The following is a 22,103-nucleotide window of genomic DNA, read 5'->3' on the forward strand; positions in this document are numbered from 1 at the left end:
AGAATCCTATTAACATTTTCTTATTTGATCCTAAAACTCCCTTGAATATTCTCCATCTTTCCCCCGTTCACATTTGCGTTGGCCATTTTTCAGACTGTGCAATGAACACGAATGAGGGCTTGTTACCTGAGATACTGCCTGTTCCTTTCCTTTTCCAGCTTCCCTCCTATTGCTGCCAGGTGATCTTTCTAAAATCTATTTCAAACCTTCTCGTTAGAGCGAAAACTTTTGATTCCTCTGCATCCCCATAACGAGCTCACGTGCGCGAGTGCACACACACGATGCCTGAAAGATGGAGTAAAAAATTCTCAGCGTGGCAGAAAGTGCACTTGCAGCGACATCTCCCATAACTGCCTCCGAGGCAAATCTCTGCTCCAATCACGTCGATTTGCTCATTTTCCCCCAAACACAGCTGGTGTTTTCATATCACTGCGCCTTTCTACCTGTTGTTCCTATTTCCTGGAAGTTTCCTTTTTCCTTATGAATATCACCTTTTCTATGAAAATATTACAGACTGCAGCCGCAGTACTTTGTGCCCTTTGCTATCTTCTCTAACTGCACTTACTCATCTGTCATTTTATTTACCGTACACCAAGGCGGTTTTATATCCAACCGCCTCTCCCTGATGACGTGGTTCCTGAGGGACTCTATTTTAGTGTTGGCAGATCTGCTTTACCCAGTGTTATGAGAGAGGTACCGGCACTTTCCACTTCTAAAGCAGAGCTGTGACAGAAGGCAGTAACTTTCTCTAGTTCTCAATTTCCCCATCAGCAATATGGGACAAATAATGGAAGATAATACCGCTAACCTGCTTAACATAGTTTTCAGAACACAGTTGCTTAAAAGCTGTTAAAATATCAATAATTGAATAATAATCATTCCCCAAGTGTTCTAGAAAAAAAAAAAGGACAAATTCAGCCAATAAACAGAATAATAATTATTCATGACCATTCTTCATTTTTAATGCAAATGATGTGTCTCTAATAGGTTTTAGTTAGGGTATCTCATCAGCCATTATGGGAATTATGGAAACTCTAAATGGGCAGAAGGGATAGTGGACTGGGTCTCTAGTGATTCTGCAAATAGCAGCATAAAAAAAATCAGATATCCTCTAGCACTGTACTCTAGTATTGCCCAGATGAGGATATCCGTGATGAGTCATCCCTGAGTAACAATACAAGCTAGTATTTACCTTTAACATCAATGATCTTTGTTCACCAAGGCCAACATTTAGATAAGGTAGAAAACTAAAACCAATCCCAATTGATCAGCTCTCAGATCTACTGCTCAAGGTAATTTTCAGCTTCAGGATGCGGCAGAACATTCACACGATGACATGCTATTCAACAGTTCCCATAGAGCAGGCATCACCTACTCTTCCTTGAGTCAAAGAATGATAGAAGGAGGTAAAAACAGACTTGTTCTGGTTCTATGATGAAATCCATCTTCTGACCCAAGGTCATCCTTGGCAAGAACAATCACTGGCCAGAAAACAATAAAGCCAACTTATGAAAAATGTTCTTGAGTTCCAGCATACACTGTACTGTAAATCACCATTTATGAGGTATCCAATTTCCACTGGTATTCTATATGATCATCATAGTCAATAACAAATAAAATAGTTTAAGAAACTAATTTAAGTTTTTATCACTATGAGATGTCATTCCTATTTTTAATGGAAGAGTCACTGACAGAGTTTATATACGTTATTAATCTACAAGATGGATGGATATACATATTTTTGTTTTGTTACATGATAAATGGAAATTTATTTCATGCCTTCAAATGAGTGTTCAGAACCAGCTGGAATATGGATTGAAAGATTAGTTTTGGTTATCTTTGGTTTCCTCCAAATGGAAAGGGAGTGCTTATTGGTTATAGTAATACATGTACTGAAAAATCTATTAATCTATACTCCAAATTCAGTAGGGCATAATGAAATCACAAAAATATTCCTCTTTCTATTCTTCCTTCTTAGAGAATCAATAAACAGCATTTTATTTATGTACATTTTTATCTTAACAGTATCTTATTGTATGTGTTTACAGGTTCTTTGTCTGCCAGGGGTATGGGTAGTCCAGCAAATCAAAAAAAAAAAAAAATGGCTTTCTCTCTCTGTTCCTCTCACGCTCTCATTTTAAAGACATGAATGGAAAACTTAGGCTGTCTGAGCAGAATAATTTAGGAATACATGAGGCTGTGGTAGTTGCGGCTGTGATAAGAAACCTTGTTAATGATACTACTCTGAATTTGGGTCTGAGAATGCCACTGGAATAAAATTACCCTGGACAAGATAACGCTCATGAAGTCATTAGCATTCACTCTCTGCCCTCTTGTGGTAGGTGTTGCCACTTGACTAATGTGGGATTAAGATTTGAATCAATGAGCAACATTGATAGTATATATAATGTTTGTAACAGTGCTTATTAAAATGAATGTGCATTTGGATTAAAATAATGTCTTTTATTTTCTTTTAGTGATACTTTAACATATTTTTACACATAACTACTTTAATTTTGCAATTGTACTTTTCCAGCCACTAGCATAAAAATGCCTGATTGGAAATAAACCAGGAGAGCTAATTACAACCCCCAGATGCTGAAACACTCTTCCACTTTTCTGTTCACTGTAATCAGACGGCTTTGTTGTGCTTATCTAGCAATACAAAGAATTTGAGAAAATCAGTGTGTTACATAATTGCTGCATTTATCTACATTTATTGGTTATATTTTGGACTACGTTAAAGCTGGGCAATTCTGCTTTGAGGGATAGATTTATTTTTCAGACACTGCATTTGTTCAAACATTAATTGAATGTCTACATTTCTTTGCATACCACACGTATAATTAGTAGCACTCTGCCACCCTCCCTTAAGGAAGGCCTCCGATGAGAGTATTATGGTGCTGCTTATGTGATATGATTATAGGAGACATGAACACTATATGTTATAAGCTTCTGTCATAAAACATCTTTCCTACCAGCTTGCTGATGAGTGAAATGCCGCAATTGTGCATTAATTTTCCTGATGTACCTCCGACATTTAAGTGCTGTATTTGGGGAGTAGCTGGGCCGGATGTGGGGGAAATCATACACACTCTCTCTTGCCCTCTCTCTTCTCTCGTGTGCTCTTGTTCTCATCCTCCTTTTGCTTGTTCCTCATGAACAGTGTATGGTTTGATTTGTACACACAATCTGGGTATGAAATGACTCCTCTTTACAACAGTCGGGACAGGCTGATGGCTGTAAATGTTGTTGTCTGTGGCCCTCCCAGTAGCAAGGGGAGTAGGGAAGAGAAGTGTCCCTCTTCTTAAAGGGGGACAAATGGATAATGCTGCTTGCACTTGACCAATATGAATAAATTAAAATCAGTCACAATTTAAGAAAAGGTTTGTTAACTTAGATCAAGTCTGAGACTTGGTTCTTTCTTCTTCTTTGTCCTTTTTCTTGGCCATCCCATGTCATTTCTCTTCACTTGGTTTCATTCAGGAGCAACCAGGATTGAATGAGTCATGCTGTGCTAACAAACACCTCCAAAATCTCAGCTGAAAACAGTGAGGACTTATTTCTCTCTCATAGCACATGCGCATTGGGTGTTCTCTAATCACAGCTACCCAGGCTGATGGAGCAGCCTTCTTTACTCTCGCACCAGTGCCAGCATGAGAAAGAGGGTAGTGGAGGCCCCTGCCCCGGCCATTAATTGCTCTGGCCTCAAAGCAACAGGTATAACTTCTGCTCACAACTCAGGAGCCAAAAATACAAGGGACCTTGGGAAATACAGTCTTATCATGGGCCCGGGAGTAGAACAACCTAGAAATAGTGACTAATAGTAGGAACTACCTCAATACGCTTTTACCAGAAGTACCTCCCGGTTCTGGAAGACAACTGCTGTGGTCTGTTGCACTTTCTAGAATCTCTTAGCACATGGTACTTCCCTGCAGCCTACCATTTTTTTCGTTCTTCTCCTTTTCCTAATTAACCACTGAGTTCACGTTCTCTCTTCTGTTTCCTTGCACTTCTGTTACTCCCTGCTGTCCAGGAGCTGACATTCTGGAGGAGGATGTGGACGTGTAAGGACAGGGATTTCAGTGTGGTGAGTGGACACATGTAGGTTCTCTATCTCAGAGTGGTGAAGTTAAGAAAACTTCCAAAAGGGTAATATTTGAATTAAAGTGCAGAGATGAGAGATTATTCCACTTACAGTAAAACCATGTTCAAATGCAAGGAGGCATGTTGAATGCAGGGACATGCTAACTTTTTAGCAGAGTCATCTAAAATTTGAATTATTAGGAAGAATCTGATTGGATCTATCTTGGGTCATGTGCCCACTACTTGGCTAAAGAACGTCTTGATTGAAAATAACATATTTGGAATTAAGAGAAAAGACTGTTACCAGAGAGATGAGAAAGAGAGAAAATGACTATTGGTCAGGGGAAAAAAATTATGTATATACTTATCCACTCTAGTAAAGCACTAACAAAAATGACTAAGGCTTTGTACGTCACATCACAGAGTCTGGATTTCATTCTCAAGGTGATGTAGGGCCAAATAAAGTCATCTAAGAACTGAGTGATAAGTTCAAACTATAGTTTAGAAAAAAATCTCTTTTTCTCCCACACTATCGCAAAGGATGGGTTCAGTGGGACTTGAAGCAGAAAGACCTATAAGAGGGTTAATGCTGTAATTTAGCCAAGATATAAGGAAACCATAAAGGAAAGTAGTACTAGAAGTAAAGGCAAGGAGGACAAAGATCCGAGTTATGGAGAGAATGGACACTTAGCATTTAGGGATCAGTGTCTAATCGTTGTCAGTACAAAGGAGAAACGCAAGATGGCAAGGTTTCCTGTCTTTGGCACATGGGTGATGCCAGTGACTACAATTAGCAGAGCAAAAGAGAACGGGTTTCCACGAGATGGTGGGGTTGTAAGTGAGCCCAGTCCCTCACAGCCAGCCCTCCCTCCACTATCTTTGCATCCTGAAGGGAAATACCTCAAACAGCAAGATCATTTTATTAGGAGTCACCAATCAGGCCCTCATCATTCTTAGGGGTGAGTTAATCACACATATTCAATCTGCGTTGGATTACTTTGAAAGAATAGACTATAAAATTTAGAGGAAACTTTTCAAAGACCTAAACTTTGGAAACAGCTTCAAATCACCAAATGACTGAGCACTGATATATAAAACTAATTGATAAGGAAGAAGCATAATTTTCGAAAGGAAAAAAAAAATCCTTTCATCTGCATCCCTGCCTTGAAAGGTAGAGCAAAGGTTCATAACCATCACAGTAGTCACTAAGAGTACCTGCAGGCACCTCCAGTTTCAAACGTTTTTATTCTTCCTCTTACCTAAATTCATAAATTAGCATAAACCCAAGTCAGGTAGGCTTCCTAGATTTCATAATTAATGTCCACCTTGCTATTCTGTAGCCATGCTTGGCCACAATGTTATAAAGCTGGATTGAAATCTCGTTTGTGCTGAGAGACAGTGAATGAGTACCTTACAATTTTTCTATATGTCACGGCCATATACCTAATCCTCACAGCCACTTTAAATCCATTTTAAGGCACTGTAGGGTATTCAGAAATAATCATTTTAACAAGCTCAAGCAAAATGTAATTAAACTTCATCTCGGATTTAACTTTCAATGGTGCTGATTTGAGCTGAAGTTAGAAAAATATTCATCATTCATTCATTTAGTCAGGCATGCACCAGTTCAGAAAACATGGAGCCCCGTTTATGTGTAAGACACCAGGTGATGAAAATATGAATCAGAAAGTGAAAGACAAAGTATACACTTGAGTAGCAGAAAAATATGACATAAAATGTATACTTACAACAATTTGGATAAAAATACGTAATGAATTCCCTTACAACCATTACTCCCCACAAAGAGCAAGTCACTCTTTCAACTTCCTCTCTAAGAGGTATCATGCAATAAAATCTGGTTTTGATTTCAGAGAGAAATTGAAAGTGAGGGGGAAAAGAGGAATTAATACAATTGTGGTGAGGCTGTGGAGGAAAATAAATGTAAAACCTTAACACATGGTTTACATGAAAATGGGTATTGCTAGATTTTTAAAAATTTTAATTAATTAACCTAGAATTTTGAATACCAATTTTGCATATAGAAGAATGTTTTAAATTGAAGTCTAAGATTAAAATTTTGAGGAAATATCCAGTGATTCCTGCCATTAGAACCAGCTTTTCATTAATTCACCTCATTAATTAGCAGTATTCCTTCTACATGACCCTATTTTATAGACCACAGCACACTCTCACCAGCGCCGTACTTCAGTTAGAAACTGATCAAGTTATCTTAGTTAGCTCAGGTGCTGTAACAAAATACCATCGACTGGGCGACAACAACAGACATTTATTTCTCACAGATCTTGGAGCTGGGAAATCCAAGATCAAGAAGCTAGCCACTTCCGTTCTCGGTGAGAATCCTCCTCCTGCAGTGTGGACGGCTGCCTTCTCACTGTGTGCTCACGGGGGCTTTCTTAGCGGTGTGCACAGGGAGAAAGAACGAGCTGCGGTGTCCTCCTGTTTAAAGAGAACTAATCCCATCCTGGAGAATTGAGCCTCATGATCTCATCCGAATCTAATTACTTCCCAAAGGCCCTGCTTCCAAATACCATCTTCATACCTTTGGAGATTAGGACTTCAACATTTAGTTCTCTCTAAATTTAAAGGAGGCACAAACATTCAGTCTATATCCCAAGTCAACATAAATCCTCAAGAGAAAAGAATAAAAATGCAAAAGATGATTTAAGTATTTCCATCTAGTCTTAATATGGAATCATCAAAAGTCAGGGAGTCAAGGGAGCTATGGTCAAGGGAGGTTAAATTTATCCTATAACTCCATCTATACACCACAAAACAGTTTTAATAAATTCTCATTTTGATGTAATTTCAGACTTAAGAAAAATGGCAAGAATAATACAAGAACTTCCATGCCCATACCACTCAGATTCACCGATTGTTTAGCTGTTGTCCTATTGCTATGAGTCTCTCTCCCTCCTTCTCTTTCTCTTTTTCTCCCTCTCTCTTGATCTTTTAATTTCTCTATTTATATACAGGTAGAGACATATAGATGCATGTATTCGTCTTTTCTAATCCATTTGGAAAAGTTGGAAATATTGTGCCCTTTTATTCTTAAGCACTTTGTATGTATTTTTAAAAACTAGATATTCTTTTACCTCACTAGAATACAATTATCAAAATCAGAATATTTGAGATTGATGCACAAGATCTAAATCCACATTCCACATTTCTTTTTAAATTGTTCTACTAATGTCTTTTTCTATTTTAATTTCTAGTCAATACTCCAACTTGATGCACTGAATTTACTTGTTTTGTTTCTTCAGGTTTTTTTTTTTGTTTTTTTTTTTTTACTGGAAACATTTCCTCAGTTTTTTTTTTTTTTTTGGCTATCTTGACCTTGACAGTTTTGAAGTGTATAGTGCAGTTATTCTGGAGATTGGCAAGCATGCACTAGAAGTAATGCTGTCTTTCTCAGTCCATTGTATCATGAGTATATGATATTAATTTATCTTATTATTAATAATAACTCTGATCACTTGATTAAAGAACTATCTGCCAGATTTCATCCCAACCTATTTTATACATTATTAATATTTATTAAATATATTTCTAATAAGTTATAGAAGATAGTTTCTTATTTTCAACTATTTAAGGAGATATTAAATTAAAAAAAATAGGCACACTCTACTGTGTGACCCTAAACCACATCCTAACAATTAGACAAAGCAGTCAAAAATAGACCACTTAATGGCTCAATTCAATTAGACAAATGTTTATTGAGTGCCACTCTGATGGAGGCATTACAGTACTTAACAGATACTTTAAATAGATTATAATTTTAATGGAGCAAAACAGTTTCATAAATATACACTCTGCCTCATGTGACTACTAGGCACCTCAAGAGGTACACAGGTAAACATTATAATGTCAAAAATATTTTAAAGAGATTAGGACAAAATCAGGTCATGAAAAATATGGGGTGGAGGAGGAAAGCATTTCCAATGGAGTAAAACACAAAAGCAAGAAAAAAAAATAGATATATGGATAAATAGCTAGAAAATAGATAGATATATAAAACAAGGTCTTGAAAATATTTTAGAAAGAGGTAATCCAGTCTGAGAAACATACATGTTATATGTAAATCTGAAAAGTTTGGGTGAGTAGAGACAGGTAGAGAACTTTGGCTAATAAAAATAGCAATCTGCACTTTTTTATTAGGTAATGGAGAATCATTGAGAGCTTTTGATCAGAACAGAACTGTGATTGATGTTGTGTTTAGAAATAGAAATGGGTTTAAAAGAAATCAATCAGTGGATTATGACACAAGCTCAAGTGATATGTGATAGTGGTCATTACTATGGTGGTAGCAGTGGGAATGATAAATATCACACCCATCTACCCATCACAGAGCTAAGATATGTGTATGTAGATGTAGTAGGCACTGTGGTGTTTACCTACATCCCTTTCACCTATCCATCAGCTGCTATGTATATTAAGTCCCAAAGACTCAAAGCTGCCTCATGTCTCAGAAGGCTTGCCTTCCACAAAATGGGCGTGAACTTGCATAGGAAGTTACCCATCCCATCTCTGGAGATGCCTATAGTCCTCCTCCAGAAGCTAATGGAATATAAAAGCCAGCTCTTTTGCTCAAGAGAAAACAATTCTATAGTTTGGTTTATGCTCCAGAGTCTTGCCCCCTGCTCACTCCCCGCACCCTTACCTAAGACTTCATTTTTGCTACACTCCCTCCCCTTCTCTATCCTGCTTCTCTGACTTCTTTACCGGTATTTCCTGAAGAGCTCTCCTTCAAAAAATCATAGCATGAAATCCCATTCTCAGGCTCTGCTTCTCAAGAGCCCAGTCCAATTTGGTGGATGTGTGTTGTCTCTGGGTGTAGAGAGATGGAAATGCTGAGCATGAGACACCAGAATAATATTGCTGCTTTTAATAGAAGTAGAAATGTAAGGAAAATAACCTAATTTTAAAGGAAAAATAATTTTTAAAAAGTGAATCAGGCATTTTGAGATCTAAAAAAAAAAAAATTTGGAAATGATGACCTAGATCTTGTCATAGGTTAGATACAGACAGACAGTAAAAACAAACAAGCAAATAAGTAAGTAAATAAATAAATAAGAGAAGAAAGGATCTCCAGAGAGAGAGAGAGACTACTGAGAAAAAAAGAAAGAAAGTAGTCCTTGAACAGAACCTTGGGGATAAACTACAGTTTGGAGAAGTCAGTTGAAAAAGGATCTCATGGAGGTAATTTGGAAGAATGAGTCTCCAAAGGAAATGCGATTTTCAGAAAAGAACAGCATAATATTTCATTGTTAAATGATTATAAATCAAGAACAGCATAATATTTCTAAAGAGGAGTCAAAAAGGATAAAACCCAAGAAAAGGTGACTCCTTTGGGTAATGAAGAGGCATTGAGGTGGTCAGTAGAGTGACTTATGTATGTTATTGGAGAAAGAAACAAAGGCTGCAAGGGATTGCGTGCATTTTAAAGATATAAGACAATCATGGTGATTGTTTTTTGCCAAACATTTACTGGGATGCACAGTTCAGAAAACTCTGCTGGGTCTTCGTGGCACCCCCAAAGATAAATTGAAGTTAAGCAGTAAATGGGTTCTTTATAGAGGTGTTAGAAGGATCATAGTGATTTCTTCTCCGGGGCTTCAGAAAGAACATTTTAAAAAGTCTTCCAGTCCTGAAGGCTTGCTTTTCCGATTTGTTTGTATCATCTTGATTCCCATTGTACACTCTTAGTTTTTTCTTGTCTTTGAACAGAATCAACAGGAGATACCACAGAATCTTACCCTGATAGAGTCATTTCCTATACCTTTCATTTATTAGAAATTCAAATGCTCTCACTTTTTCTTCAAACTCCCTATAATACTCCGTAATTTACAAACCAAAAATAGACTCATGGACATAGAAAACAAACCATGCTTACCAAAGGGGAAAGGGCAGGGGAGAGATAAATTAGGAGCTTGGGATTAACAGATTCACTTTACTATATATAAAATAAACAAGGACCTACTGTATAGCACAGGGAACTGCATTCAATTTCTTGTAATAACATATATTGGAAAAGAATCTGAAAAAAAATATATATATATAAATATCTGTGTTTATATGTGATAACTAAATCGTTTTGCTGTACACCTGAATCTAACACTGTAAATCAATTACATTTCAAAAAAAATTTTTTTAAAGAATGAACAAAAAAAGTTCATTTTAAAGCAGCCTATAACATGAACTTGAAACATTAAAATAGAATCTCTTTAAAACATTAGTCCACCTTTTAACCAGCATAATTTCGAAAAGGTCAGAGCAGTGAAAGTAAACTGCTCAGTTTTACCAGCAACACAAAGACATTCTCAGATGACCACTTCCAAAAACTATCCCAAACATCTGCATATGGTACAGAACTAAATTAATCTGCCTAATTTTTTTTTAAATGCACACTACACTTTGTCTCTTCTCTAACATTAATAGCTCTGTTTCTGTCACCTGGTACTTTCGTGTGTCAATTTCTGGTGTACAGCATAATGTTCCAGTCATACATGTACAGACATATATTTGTTTTCATATTCTTTTTCATTATAGGTTACTACCATTCTCATTTTTTGAGAATATATGGTGAATTACCAGAGTGCACTGGAGTGGCAGCTCTCATAACAGAACTTTACCTAGAACAACGTTTTGCTCAGTGTTTCCACCAAGAAGGCTTGATGGGGAGAAAGTACAACATGAGTCTGAAGCCATGGATTTGTTTACCTTTAAAGACTGATAGTTATAGATATAAAATATATATTTCTCTTTCACTCTGCCAACAAGAGCACTGTTAGTTTTATTCCCCCAGGATCAATACTAATCATGCTGTATAACCAACCCAGAGCACTTGGTAATAAGCAGGAGATAGTGGATTCAATTCCATCTTTGTGAGAGAGCCGCAAGTCAACATGTTCTGAAGACAAATACAAAAATCTAATTTTTAAGCAGGGCTATATGGGAACACATTTATAATACATCACTTTCGATATACAAAGACATTGCACAGGTCTAGTTAATGTTAAAATGTCATACTCATCACTGTGAAATGAAACTTCTCTCTCACTCTTGAGAATTATCACTCTATCTGGCATATTATTTCAAAATACATTTTCCATTGCCTTCAGATGTGTAGGAGGGATATTTGAGTTTAGAAAGGTTAAAGGGCTGCAAGATCTCTGAGTAGAAACAGCGAGGTCACATGTAGTTTGGAAAATACAGTAGAGAGAACAATAGTGGAGGTGGAAGGAAATCAAATGCAACTTAGTGAGACAAACCCAGCGGAGGAGGGCAGAGGGGGAAAGCCAAGTTGATTTTACAAAGGAGCGTAGGTCTGCTCCCAACACACACTTGTGGTTATCAGTGGATTCAGTGTTTATTGCTTTCCTTTCCATGTGGAATGTAGGAAGACACACTCATTAAACTGTATGAGCTTTTAGGAGAATTTCAGTCACACAATCCCAGCCAGCAAAAAACATTGTATGACTTGATGCAGAATTAATTTCCATTCTGTTTGATGTTCAGTTTGTATATTTAAATTTTTTGTCTTTCTTCTTAAATACAAACTGTGCTTAAACTTATCACATTGACCTAATGAATCTCTCTTCTCCAAGTCCATAAATAAAAACTAAGAATAAATCGTCTCCCGGCTCCATTTGCCTCCAGGGAAGCAATGCATCACAAATCTCAATTTGTCTTCTAGGACTTTAACAGTCCACGTCCCTTCTTAGTCCTAATCTCCTTTGGAACCACCATTTGGTCATTTAAAGCTTCTCACCTTCTATTTTGCTTCACTAGATTTAACTGGTTTCAACTCTCTTCTAAGTATCTCCTCTGTGAGCCTCTCTTAAATCATTGAAACTGACTTTTGGTTTGTTTTACATTCAAAGACTCCAGTGGATGGTTGGAAAAAAAAAAAAAGAAAATACTATCCGTTTTACTATTTCCTGGTGGGTTTCAGACACTGATTCAGGATTTTCTTTAGGAGGTGATCATACGCTTGGTGTACAGATGTGGTGAGGGATGAGGAAGGGATTCGATTGGTCTCGAGGGACTGATTGAGCCGTCGGCAGCAATCAAGCAAAGGGTTCTCCATGGCTCTCAGAACAGATCACAACATTCATCTGGATGAAGGTATCTCACCATCCACACCACCTTTAAGGTTTGCCTGAAGTTGAGCCCCTGTAACTTGTCTGGAAATAGCAGTATAACATTTAGAACCAGAGCAAATATAAAGACAACCTTCAAGCAGAAACTTCTCTTAAACTCATAAAGCATGAAGGAGAACAAAAGAGAAATTGCTTGTGAAAAGAAAGGTATTGCTTAGTGTTTTTTAGAGGTTGGCATCGTTTGGGAATATTGTGAAAAATATGCCAATCTGATTTGCTTTAGAAAATAAGGTCATTTTTGTGTGTGTATTAAGAACTCTTTTCTTCTGTGATCCAGAGCTTTAAAGAAATAGAAAATTATCTTTAACACACATTGCATAAAAACAAAAACAGCCACAGCACAACTCAGCAGATCAATTTTCTGAAACTTTGACCTTACTCTGTTTTTCTAAATAAACTCCCAAAATTAGGGTTATCAGATCTATTCAATCTGAATGATAATCTAAGTAGAATTCACATCTCACTCAAGTTTCTACCGCACATGTGTACCTTATTCTATCAAAGAGAAAGTAAAGATAAATTATGTTCATTCTCCTCCATTCACAAGAATGTAGATAGATGCATTTTATGAAGCTTGCCAACAATAAAGGATGAAATAAAAGAGGCTTCCGATTTAACCAGAAAATAAACTTAATCGGAACACCTGTTTCACATGCAATCTAGTTAATTGATGTTTCACCACCATTACCTGCGATTTCAGGAGCTGCTTAGTAGGCATCAGAACTACTGAAGACAAATGCTTCTAAAAGCAAGCTTACAGATTATACACTTGTTTTCAAAGAGAAGTATAAAAATGAATTAGTTCATCTTTGAATTTTTCAATATTGTGCCTTTGTTAGACAATAAAGCTTTTACTCACTTGTAAACCTATAGATCGTTTACAAAAATTGACTGAAACTTCCTTGCAGAAATCACCAATGACCAATAATCACGCCTTCACAAACTGGTTGGTGTCTCCTCTTATATTCCTCTGTTTTCTAGATGACACTGCTAACTATCCTATCCTTAAAATCATATTCTGTAACAATACATTAACCTAACATTTCCTGGGTAAGTGCAGCTGGTGCACTTTCAGGCTCGGTATTTTTTGTGCATTCAGACGGCGCCGAATTTTCTCACTGCCACTCTCACCATCTCAGTTCAAGGCTTAATTGTTTACTCCTGGATTACCCAAAAAAGCCTTCTGTTTATCCTTTCTTTTTATTCTTTCTCCAACTCGAGTTCATCCTGCAGTGGGTTTGCATTGTGACTTCCTCCGGCCAAATGAACGTTGGCAGAAGTGACAGTTTACTAATTCTTAGGCCTAGATGTCACGTATTTCTTCTGGTTCCTTGAAGAGCTTCTGTCCACTATGAGAAGAAAGTGCCTTGAGTAGTTGATGCCCTTCAAGACTGCACCCCAGAATGAGAGACACGAAGCAGTCCCGAGCGTAAGTCATAGCCGACAAAGAACTGCCCCAGGCGACCTGCAGACTTAACGAGTGAGAAATGCATGCTTACTGTTGTAAGCCATTGTGATTTTTGGATTGTTTTTTAAATTTTGTTATTGCAATGAAGCCCTGGCTAACGCAGTGTTATTCCCATTGCACAAAGGAAGAAAGACTCACAGAAAGTAAGTCACTTTGGCAAGGTAAACCCAGAGACTCAAACTTAAGTCTCTCTGACTCAAAATTCTGTGGTCATTTCACAATCCAATCTCAAATATTTGTCTGTTGAAATTTCAGACTAAAATTTATAATCATATACTTTTTCCTACTTCTATTTATTAAACATTCATTGATTTATTACCATGTTCTTCACACAATGATGGGAGCTACTTGTACACAATTTCACTGTGTACAAACTAATGATCTCCAGGCTCCTACATAGCGTCTCCAGATAGAATCAGAGCTGAAGAAGCCCCGTCCATAGCAGAAATTACAAACATTTCAATGTCTCCTAGTCTGACCAGAATAAGTTCTGTCCAGTGGCCTATAAAGCCTTATGTGATCCAGCCCTTGTTTACCTCTTGAATCATATCTCCCGCTCCTTCCTCTCTCTCTGCTGCAGCCACGCCAGCCTTCAGGTGTTTTCCGCACACACCAGGGATGCTCTTGTCCTAGGTCTTTGTCTCCGTTGCTGGAGGTTTGTCAACATTATTAGTATTTTCAAAGAAAAAATTCTTAATTTTGACAATCCTTATTATTAATTGCTGTATATTAATTTATTCACCTTCATATGTCTTCTTTTGTTTGAGTCTACACAATTATTACTGTTCTAACTTCTTGTGTTGGATGCTTAGCTCACTTCCTTTTTTTTAATCCCCCTAATTTATGGATTTAAGGCTATAAATTCCTCCTGAGAACTATAGAAGGTCCCAACTCACAATAGTTTGACTTATGATTTTTCGATTTTACAATGGTGCAAAAGCAACAGGCATTCAGTAGAAATTGTACTTTGAATTTTTAATGTTGATCTTTTCCCAGGCAAGTGATGGACAGTAGGATACTCTCTGGTGATGCTGTGCAGAAGCAGCAAACCGCAGCTCCCACTCAACCACGCAGTCATGTCTGCAAACCGTACACACACATCATTCTGTACCTATGCAAGCATTGTTTTCACTTTCAGTATATTATTCAATAAATCACATGAGTTAGTCAACACCTTATTATAAAATAGGCTTTGTGTTAGGTGATTTTGCCCAATTGTGGGCTATTACAAATGTTCTGAGCATGTTTAAGGTAGACTAGGCTAAATTCAAATGTATTAAATGCATTTTTGACCTACAGTATTTTCCACTTAGGACGGGTTTATCAGGACATAACCCCATCCTAAGTAGAGGAATCTGTATTTTTTGCATTTGATAATTTAGCTAAGAAGTCGCCTCATTATCATTTAATTCTAAGTATGATTTCCATTGAGATTTTTTTCCTTTGATCTGTTGTATATTTAGAAGTATTTTAATATAAAAATATAATTTAAAAAATATTTTGGTGTTGATTTCTAACTTAATGTCATTGTGCTCAGAGAATGTGGCTTGCATTATACACATCTCGGAAAATGTTTGTGAAATTTGGTTTATGCCTAGAATATGATCACATTTTATAAGTATTCCTTAAGTGCTTGAAAAGGTTTTGGGTTGCAAGTTTCTTTAGATTGTCCTATTTGACTAAGCTTGTTAATTGCATTGTTCAAATCTATAGTTTCATTGATTTTTTTTGTCTGTTTGATCTATTAATAAGTAAGAGAGGCACGTTAAAATCAATTTTTTTCAGTTTCTCCTTTTAATTCCTTCAATTTCACTTGATACCTTGTAAAACTGTATTATTAGGTCCATAGAACATTAGAATTGGAATATCATCTTGATATATTGACTATTTATCAAAACAGAATGGACCTCTTTATCTAAATTAGTACTATTTTGCCCAAAAATCTATTTAGCATGATATTAAAATAGAAGTATTGGATTTGTTTAGTTCTCACTTACCTATCAATGTTTGCCATACACATTTGCCTATCATATATGTTTGTTGGTTTATTTCAAATCTTCTATCTTTATCTATGTTTATGCCTCATTTAAGAAACATATGACTAATTTTTAAAAGCCCCTATCCTTTTTTTTTCACTAGGACACTTTTTACCATTTAACTGCACTATTTATTTTATTTACATTATTCCATTAGAGCATAAGCTCCATGGAATCATGGGGTTTTGTTGCTTTGTTTATTGGGGTCCCCCAGTGCCTAGAATAGTACCTTGAACAGAGTAAGTATTCAATACATATTTGTTAAATGAATGAGTGAATGAATGGTTACAGTTCACTTGGATTTATTTCTACCCTGCCTAGTTTTTATAGAGAGGAATGTTCTAGTGATTAAGAGCAAGCCTTGAAGTCAAGATTGCATGGGTCCAAGTCCAAGCTTTGGTACTTACCAATTCTACAACTTTGAGTCTCTCTGTGCCTCAGTTACTTTATCTGATAATAGGAATGACAACAGCATCGTCTTCTTAAGGTTGTGTTTAGGATTAAACAATTTAAACCACATAAATCATTTAGAACAGTTTTTGCACATAGTAAATGTCCTATAAGTGCTATGATCCCCTCTCCCTTAACTAAATTGGAAGTTACATAATTTGCACGGTTTAAAAATTTTAACTTGCCTATTTAACCATACAAAGTCTAAAGTTAATTGTGAAAGGATTATGAAACATTTGAACCCTGATTATCATCTTTCAATATAATCTGCAATTTTAGTTCAAGATTGTGTCTACCTTAATTTTTAGCCCTTTCATTTACACATAATTGCTAGCAATTTATACTGTCAATGCTTACTTATATATGAGCTTATTTTTATTAAATTTTAAAGCAATCATTCTCTTTCTCTTCTCTCTCTCTTTCCCTCTGACATCTTTGAAAATCTTCTCAATCATTCCATGCTTTGAATTTTTATTTGATGTATCTGCGTATGAATTTGTTTTAAATTTTTTACACTTGGCATCCATTGTGCTTCCTATAAGTGAAGACTCATGTATTTCTTCTGTTCTGGAAAATTTTAAGTCATTTTCTCTTGAATATTGCCCTTCCTCCTCTCTTTATTCCCTTCTTCTAGGACTCTCATTAAACGTATATTTTATATTTTCATTTAATTTTCCAACTTCCTTTATCCCATCTTTAATATTTGCCTCTTCTAGTCTGTCTGTGCAACTTTCTTAGATCTTTTTTCATATTCATTAGCTATGTTCAACATTGAAAAATTTAATTTTGATTTATATATTTTTTATTTCTATGAATTCTATTTTATTTTTAAATGCATGTATTTGTTTAGATTTACATCTGCTTCTTATTGCTTCTTAACACTTGTAGAATTATTTTTACTTCTGTAATAAATTAAGCAAGATGTCTTCACATCCCCCACAGCAGGATAGCGTTTACCCCCTTTCCCTAGTTTATTCAATACTCATATTACCTGCTAGTATTTGGGGTGTCTCTGATTTGGCTCCCCAGTAGCTCCCAAGGTTCCTTTCCTGTCTCTTCTGCAGATACTCATTCAAATCTCGGCTCTAGGTATTGGCAGCTGCCCTCAAGGAAATGCCAGTTTCACAGCTTGCTTACTGCTCTGAATCTGGCTTTGTTTACAAAAAGAATTTTAACATATGTTTATTTTTAATTTTAGGTTCTGTATCCTGGAAATAGTCTCCCTAGACATTTGCTCACTTGTTTCCAGAAATAGATATTATATCCAGTCTGTCTTCTTTGGCTCTTGGTTTCACACTCTATGCCCTTGACTCTGTTGCCCTTCACAGTGCTTGTGACAGTAGCAACCCAACTGCCATCTGGCTTAGGGATCTGCTGGCCTCCACCCCTGAATCCAAGGTTCAAGCCTCTGCCCCTGGGCCCGTGGCCCTGGCCTCTGCATGCAAGGCTCTGCCTCAGAGTCTTTTCTTTTTGTTTCTTGAAGGCTAACGTATGCTTTCTGCTGCTGAGCTGTATCAGCCTGTTCCCTGCCCATACAATTCCCCAAATCTGACAATCTTCTTACATTTCATCCAGATTCTGCCCATTTCAGTCCAAGCTGGCAATATTTCTGCTGGTAGAACATTTTTAAAAACTCTGTAAGCCTTCCATGTATGTCATGGGAATCCACATGGTTAACAAAAGGATCTCTACAGATTTTTCTTGGATAATCCTATCTCTATTCCTGGCTTCTGCTCAGACAGATAATTGGATCCATTAGTCACCTCATCTCTTCGGCAAAGGCTTATCCAGCCACAACCTTGGTGTTCTCTCTAAGGTAAACTTTTCCAATGGTGATTTCCTAATTTTAGCATCCTTTGCAATCTGGATAGATTGAGAATCTTCCAAATCATCGAATGATGGTTCATCTTTGCTTAACAGTTTTTTCTTCAATTTATCTCATTCCTCTCTCATTTCACTATAAGCAGCAACTTCTTGCTGCACCTTCAATACTTTGCTTGGAAAGTGCCTCAGCTAAATATCCAAATTTATTATTTACAAGGTCAGCTTCCCTCCAATAGTAGAATACAATTCAGCCAAGTTTCTGCACTATTTAACCAGGACTGCCTTTCCTCCAGTTTCCAATAACATGTTCTTCATTTTGGTCTAAGACCTCACCGCATGCATATTTGATGTACATATTTCTACCAACATTCTTTTCATGACTCTCTCCCTGTCTCTCCAATGACAGAAGCTTTTCCATCATGCCCTTCCCATCCTTCTGAGTCCATACCAGAATACTCTTTAATGTTCATATTTCTACCAGCAGTCACTTCAGGATTATCTAGGCTTTTTCTATCTCATGCCTCAAATTTTTCCATTACTTGATTTCCAAGCCATTTTCATATTTTTAGGTATTGTTACAGCATCATCCCACTTCCAGTAACAAAATCTGTATTAGTTTCACAGGGATGATGTAACAAATAACCCCACTGTGGTGGCTAAAAACAACAGAAATTTATTCTCTCAAAGTTCTGGAGCCAGAAGTCTGAAATCAAGGTGGTAGCAGGGACTTCTCCCTCTGAAAGCTCTAGAAGAGAACGTTTTCCTTTCCTCTTCCTTTCCGCTGGTGTCTCCAGATGCTACTTGGCTTGTGACAGCATGGCTCTAGTCTCTTTCTCCATCTTCACAATGCCTTCTCTTGGTGTCTCTGTATTCTCCTTTTTCGGTCTTTTCTAAAATGATTCATCATTGGATTTAGAACCCACCCTAATCCAAGATGATCTCATCTTGAGATCCTTGCCTTAATTTTATCTACAAAGATCACATTCTGAGGTTCTGGATAGACGTATCTTTGGGAGGATACCAAGTAATCTACTGTAGATATTTTCAAATAATACATTTCTAAAAGTACATTTTAGGTAGGTATAAGCTTACTGTTGTTGAAAATGTCTAAGCCAAACACTTACTGCTACTTTTTCCTTTTAACATTACAACAGAAAGATCAAGGATTAAAATTTAATAACAACCAATATATGAAAATTCAGGTCCAAACATTGAAGGTAAATAAAACAAAAGACGAGTAGCCTGTATGATTTTTGTTTTCTTTTGAATGTTGCAATAACATGTTTAATTACATTCCTTGGGTCATGGGTGGAAAAATATTCTAACAACATGACAAGGCACAGTAAACACAAATGATTAAGGTCTAACAGTGTGACCGCTTGAGGATACTGAAAACAACAAACTCTTTGTCACTTACCCATACTGAGTACAACCTCCCTGAAAATAACCTTTTTTTTTTTTTTTTTTTTAAATGAGCTGCTACTGCTTCAAGGTATTCAAAGGATTTCATAGCCAGGATTAAAAAAAATGTTTTGGTTGTCTTTTCCCTGAGATAATGAAAAGTTAAATGGAACTCCTTTTTAGTCTCACTTCAGTGCCTGTTATGTGAATGTAAAATGGCTCTCACAATGTCCTTCAAGATTATGAACTCTTACAGCTTTACTTGGCATGTGTCTGTTAAATTCTTGCATTGTTGATAGACAGGGAATCCCTAATGGGAATTAACTATGTTGTGGTTGATTCAAGCAGAGCACAGAAAGTTAAGAGGGCAAAAGAACTTGTCCATAAATTGACTGTTTTCTTCCTCATTAGTAGCTCTAAAACACAGCCAGTGAATCACATGGAAAATAAATTATGACAGATATTTCTCAATGGTAAGAGCTGTCAGTTATAGTGAGCGAAAGGCACACATCTGATTTTGACCACAGCAAAGTAGGGAATGCCACAGTCAGAGTCAGTCCTAGGGAAACGAGGGGTTTGTCTTTGATACTCTACATTTGGTGAAGGCCTCCCTTCCCCAGCATATGTCTATTTTATAGAAACCATCAGCCTAACCCAATCTTTTCATGAGATTCCTCACAGTCCATGGCTACTAGTACAAGATATATTCAAATAAATATTCTTCATATTTGATTCCTATCACTCTTCTTGCCTCTCTTTGGAGATTTCTCTTATTTCTCTTTGAACAAGAGAAACTTCATGTCAACTCTCAGTGCAATGATGAATTGACCTATACATAAGTAGATCCTTGCTAATTGGAGAATTTTGTAGTCAAAGCAGTGGTTTTTCTATCCTAGAGACAGACAGGAGAAAAGGATTGCCATGGGGCACAAGAAGCCTTTTGGGGGATGGTAAATTTATCCGTTACCTTGATTGTGATAATGGTTTCACTTATGTAGCACACAATCAAACTTACCAAATTGCACACATTAAGTATGGAAAGTTTATTGTATATCATTTATAGCCCAATAAAAGAAACAAGTATATTAATTAAAATGATGAAAATATAGTCAAATTTGATTGCTCAGTCACACCAGCCATATTTCAAGTGCTCAAATATATGACTAGGAGCTACTATGTGGTGCAACACAAAGAAAAACATCATCGTCATTGCAGAAAGTTCTTTTGGACCACACTGGTTGATGCAGGACATGAGCCCCCAGATAATGTACCAAGCTTAACAGGGAACTGTCAGACAGAAAATATGGAAAATAATCTATGGATATAAAGAGATGAATGAGGCCTGAGGATGGTCAGAAGACCCAGTTAGAAGAAAAGTCTAAAGGGAGACAGGTAAAGAGAAGATGGTATTACAAAGAGAACTCAAACCACCCTTAGGTTCACTTCCTTTCCTTTGAATGCTCTGAGATCTGAGTGCATTTGGCTGTAGTAAACACTGAAAAAATGTTTTTTATTACATCGCTATGAGTGCTGCTTGAGTGTCTAGTTGATCACCATGCCCATCAACACTATTTGGTTTGTCAATTTACCTTTTTTGGTAGATACGCTGTAGTAACACTGGCATTGCAGCTTGGATTTCCCTGATGACAAATCACGTTGAGTCTATCCTCATATATTTTTTGGCCATTTGGCTATGCTGTTTTGTGAAGTTCCTTTCAAGTATTCCACCCATTTTTAAATGGGTTTTTTGTCATTTTGTTATTGATTTACAAATTCTCTGTAACATGAGTCTTTTGTTGGTTATATGTGCTGCTAATATTTTCTAAGAAATTCACTCCTGATAGAAACATTTGATGAACAGAAATTTGAAATTTTAATAGAGCCATTTATTATTTTTTTAATTTGTGGTAATACTTTTTGCATTATATTTAAAAATCTTTGTCTATTTGAAGTCTACTGGAAACTGTTGTCTCCAGTTAGAATTTTCACATTTAGATACATCTGGCGTTAACTGTTGTGAGTTGTGTGAAGAAGGGGTCAGGATTCATTTTTTTTTTCATGCAAATATACAATTTACCCAGAACCATTTATTGAGAGGACCTTGCTTATCAGTATCCCTTTTTCCTAAATTAAGTGTTTGCACAGTGTAGGTTTCCTTGTGAAATATCTATTTACTTCATGAGGTCTCTTGTCTATACCTACAATAATACAACTCTAATTAAAATAACTCTGTATTATGTTTTGATATATGATAACATAGTGTTCCATTTTTGTTCTTCTCCAAGTTTACCTTAGCTATTCTTGGGTATTGTCATTTCCATAAACATTTTAGAATAATCTTGACTTTCTGCAAAACTTTTGGCATTTTCGGTAAGATTGCTTGTATCTGTAGATCAGTTTGGAGAGAGTTCTTTTTTCAGTGCTGAAATTTCCTGTTCATGGGTATATTATATCCTTCCACTTAATTAGGTGCCCTCTAATTTTTGTCAATAATGTTTTATAGTTTTCTATCTTGCAGTCTTAGATAAATTTTCTTAGATTTATTCTCAGGTCTTTTTGCTTTTTGATAATCTTTAAGCTATGCCATTTAAGTTATATTTTCTATCTTTTTATGAGAATATAATTAATTTTCATATTAATTTCGTATCCAGAGATCTT

This window comes from Camelus bactrianus, chromosome 5, assembly GCF_048773025.1.
Source record: "Camelus bactrianus isolate YW-2024 breed Bactrian camel chromosome 5, ASM4877302v1, whole genome shotgun sequence".
Lineage (NCBI taxonomy): Eukaryota > Metazoa > Chordata > Mammalia > Artiodactyla > Camelidae > Camelus > Camelus bactrianus.